The 4,633-nt window shown below is 43.5% G+C and overlaps 1 long non-coding RNA gene across 1 annotated transcript; it reads right to left on the bottom strand.

The window, feature by feature from the left end:
* Nucleotides 1–1,639: 1,639 nt before the first annotated feature.
* LOC114021470 lies at nt 1,640–4,361 on the bottom strand. Its single transcript, XR_006289308.1, has 3 exons — nt 4,256–4,361; nt 2,695–2,831; nt 1,640–1,804 (listed from the first exon to the last, which is right to left on the bottom strand). It is a non-coding gene; the product is annotated as an uncharacterized LOC114021470 (long non-coding RNA).
* Nucleotides 4,362–4,633: the final 272 nt, after the last annotated feature.

Raw genomic sequence — 4,633 nt, 5'->3', positions numbered from 1 at the left:
ACTTCTCTGGGGTTTGAAAATTTTCTAGCACAGAGGAACATTTTACACCCAAGGTCATCCCTATATTACCCTCAAGCCAATGGGGAAATCGAACGTTTTAATAGAAGTTTGAAAGAGAGTTTGCAAACGGCTAAACTGGAAGGACGATTGTGGATACCCTTCACTACTGATTTCTTGCAAACATACCGGGCTACACGACATGCCACAACGCAAAGATCACCCGCAGAGTTACTGTATGGGAAACAGATGAATACTAAACTGAACATTGCTGGATTTTGAAAGGCACGACCTTTCAATGAGAATGATGTGAAAAAAACAGTTGAACAGAACCAAGCAAAGTCTCAGGCTTTCACAGACAAGCAGCGGGGGGCTAAGGAACCAAAGTTTGAGTGTGGTTCCTTCGTTAGAATAGGAAAACCTGGAATTTTATGCAAAGGGGACCATAAATTCACAGCTCCTCTGAAAATCATTGAGAAGAAGGGACCTTACACCTATCGACTTTCTGATGGGCGGGTATGGAATGCTTCTTATCTTGCACCTGCCTATGCACCAAGAGGAGATGATGCCAACACCCAGTCTGCATTGGATGACTTCACCGTAGTTCCAACACAACAAGACATTGCACTGGAACCGGGGCTTGAGAGACGGCCTGTCAGACCCAGACGACCGCCTGTCTGGACTAGAGACTATGTTATGTAGTATCTACAGTGTTTTCAGTGCAATATTTCTGCCAACAGTATAGTGTCTTGTTTCATATTTGTTCCTGTGGTTAGAACAATAATGTTTATTTTAATTGGGAGAGTTTCTTAAGAGAGGAGGGAATGGGGTGTTTAGATGTTGCTTGTAATTATTAGAATTGGGAGCACTGGCTGTTGGGAGTCTGAAAGGACAGGAAACAGGAAGGAGCGGGGAGGAGTTGAGAGTCTGGGAGAAAGCTACAGAGGGTGCAGCAGCAGCTCGGTAAAGAGGTTTCCACTTTGAAAATAAAAGCCAGTCCTGTTGAAGCTTGTTAGTACCTTGCCTGGATGATACAACAATTTGTTCCCCATCTAATTAATTATCGATAGGAATCAGGTACCCCTTAGACTTAAGGCCTCAGCTCTTTTAAAGCAGCCTAGCCTCCTTTCCTCTGCTCTCCTCAATATGGTCTTGTTTTGGGGAATCCCTCAGAGCTCTCGGGGCTCCCCTTGCACATTTACATATATGGAGGCTTTCTGCAATCATTTCCATTCTTGCAAGAGATCCTGCTGCACCTAGCCATGTCTGGAAACTATGGCACAAGGAAAGAGGACCTGGCGGTGGGACAGTTTGAGAGCATAGGGGAACAGAAGGAGGATCAAAGTGTTGTGGGGGTACCAAGGTGTGTGGTAAACTGTGACTGGCCCCAACTCCTCTGACAATAACATAAGCCAAACAGAATGGTACAAGGAAGAGGAAAGAATTTATTCATAGGCACTCACTGAAACATACAAATATATATTTTCCCTGGTCTAGAAACCCCCCGAAGTGGATTTAATACATGATAAGGGCCTTGTTTTTTTATATATTTCTAAGTTTAAAAAGGAAAATGAAAGGGATTTTTATGGAAAAGAAATAGCAAAACAGCCCCGAGGCACCAATCAAAACACTTTCACGCGTGTTTGCAATACACCACCACAGCCAGTTACTTTTATTAAAAGGACAAGAACAAGCTATTATGGGGAATACAAGGGCTCCCCCATGGATTTTAGAAGCAAGGCGTCATCTGCCAGATTCCCAGAGGTCCTGCATTGACAATCTATGATGCCATCACTCAGAATCAGTACTGCAAAAAAGGGAAATGGAAAGAATGTTTACTAAAGTCAAGATATATTACGTCCAGTCAAGATATATCACGATACAGTTATTATCTTATATGACAGGGATAAATCATGCATGCAAATCCTGGATCAAAGTCTTGAAATGGGCTACAAATGCAAAAAATATGAGGTATTCAAAATTTCAACAATTCGGTGGCGGGGGAGCATCAAAGATGCTCCTTGCCTGGGGCACCATTTGATCTAGGGTCAGCCCTGCACCCAAGTTAACTTTACTGTGGAAACCTTCATGTTGCAACTGTAGCTTAAACAGCTGTTTCATGAACTAATGTAGTACACTTTAGTTTCCCAAGATTTATATAGTCCAAGGCCAGAAGGGGACCACTCTCTCTTCTTCAATAAAACAATAATGTAGGCATATGTGATGAGTCTGGCTGCAGCCCTCATCCGTGATATGATGCTCTGGTGACATATTGAGGCCGTAAAAGCAGTTGGAGGAGAGTTATCCCAATGTTCGAGCAAGACATGCCTGAGATAAGTGGTCCTTTGCTGTCTTCCTTGCAAACTCTGTGTTGGTGGGGTGCTGGACATGGTGCTAGGGGCTATCAGGTTTGCAGAAGGGCAATCTCTATAGCATTGAGCATTCTGAGGCTGCTACAGGACTGGCCACAGGAAGCAGAGTAAAACATCTGCAAGTAAGAGAAGTCAACAAGGGTCAATCCAGCCCCCAGACAGTCCAGAATCAGGGTAGCCAGAGGAGCCTCCTTTGTCCCCTGCCTCTGAGCTGTGCCTTGGGTGCAAAGCCTCCAAGAGCATTAGACAGCTCACATATATAAAGGAGAGAAACAAATAGTTCTGTTTACACAGTAATGTCTCCCTAGTCGAATCCTGAACTTACCCGTCTACGACATCTACAGCAACGAAGTCTCCTAGAGGTGCGTCCTAAGTACATGGACCCGCGAGGACATCGGTCAAGGAAGACTCCACCCCCAAAACGAAAACATCTCCTAATGCTAAGGACACGACGGTCAGAACCTGCACAAAAATAATAAAGAAAGAGTCTTGATTTTCAATCACACAGCAGGATAAAAGAATTGTGATTGCTATGGAGAGCATTTTTCATTCTATGAATTTCTTATTCACTGAGACCTCGACACATCAGCCCAATTATCCTCCTGTACACCATTTTACCAGATCTGTAACAGTACTTAAATGGCTGTCGTTCTCTGCATATTCAGTGGCTGTCCCTAAGAAGAGAACAGAGTGAATTCATGAACCAGATGCACTGGCTTCTTGGCTGCACACTGCAGAGCATTAAAAAAGTCCCAGACTGTGTACTCTCCCACTGGAGTGAGAGACATCAATTAATAATAAGGGATATGAAAGCTCTGACTCATTAACACTCGTGAGCAGAAGAAGTTAGAATCTAATTCATGGTCTCTTGGTTCCCAACCTGGTTCCTCATCCCGTGAAAGAAGCAGTATTTTCATCTGGTTTGGCAAGAGGAAGAGGACACATCTTGAATGTGTCCCACACAGATGTTCAGTTCTGCTTGGCCTCAGGGCTACCTTGGTTGTGGGGAGGGAATGAAAGGGGAAGTTTGTGGAAGGCAACTAAAATGGTGGATGCGTGGCTGGGCTAATTTTGATTGAGATCATTGCAACCAATACATCCTTTAGATAGTGTCCACATGCATCCTTCTTTTGTACTTGTGGACACCAGAATGAGACCCAGTGTCCCATCAGTGATCACCCCTGTGCCTAATACAGAGGTAAAATACCCTCTCTACTCCTACTTGGGATTCCCCTGTTTATGCAACCAAAGTTCCCATTTGCCCCATTAGCCAAAGTGTCGAACTGGGAACTCCTGTTCAACTCATTATCCAGCATTTTCCCCAAAATCCTTTTCCGAGTCACAGCTTCCAAGGATAGAGGCCCTCCTGCTGCAAGTAAAGCCTACACTCTTTGTTCTTTGATGTGGACATTTATATTAAGCCTCATTAAAATGCATATGGTTTGCTTGCACCCCGTTTACCAAGTGACCCACATCACTCTGTGTCAGTGCTCTGTCTTCTTCAATATTTACCACTCCCCCAATTTCTATGTCATCTGAAAACTTTAGCGGAGAGTTTATGTTTTCTTCCAGGTCACTGATATAAATGATATATACTGTAGGACCAAGAACCAAACCCGAAGGAACCCCACTAGATAGAATGTGGGGATATTTTTCGAGGTCACAATTCCAGCACTCTGAATGGATTTTCATGGACCCAGCAAAGGCACTTTTTTGACCGCAGCACTATTTCACAGCCAAATTTCACGTGTCTGCTGTAAGCCAAGCAAGCCCTGAATCTCTTTCAAAAACAATTTGGAAAAAAAATGACATAAAGTTTTAGGCAAACTTAGTACATGCTCACAAATATCCTTCTCTAGTCTCTCGACATTTCATTAAAACCTTACCTTGTGCACTACTTTGTGCCACCAAGAAGAAGAGGGCAAATAGAAGGTAAAGTATCTTCATGGCTGTAGTTTGGCGGGGAGCTGAATGTCACTTGGGAGAAGAGACTCTCAGATAGACAGGAGAGGGACACTCTGTCCTTTTATAGGGTGCTGGGGATTGTGATATGCTGATCTGTTGAAACCTTGTTTTGATACAAGTGACATTTACAAGGTGTGTACTGCACTCTGTTAATTATGAAGATATATATCTGTACAGCACCATAACATTTCCTGGAGGACTTCAGGGAAATACAATTGACAAGTCCCTGCCTTCAGGAAGTTACAATATGAATATTTACACCTCGGAAATACCTACTGCCTGGTCTAAAGCCCTTTGAA

The sequence above is a fragment of the Chelonia mydas genome, chromosome 3, assembly GCF_015237465.2.
Source record: "Chelonia mydas isolate rCheMyd1 chromosome 3, rCheMyd1.pri.v2, whole genome shotgun sequence".
Classification (NCBI taxonomy): domain Eukaryota; kingdom Metazoa; phylum Chordata; order Testudines; family Cheloniidae; genus Chelonia; species Chelonia mydas.
This window is presented reverse-complemented; position numbering and strand designations above follow the sequence as displayed.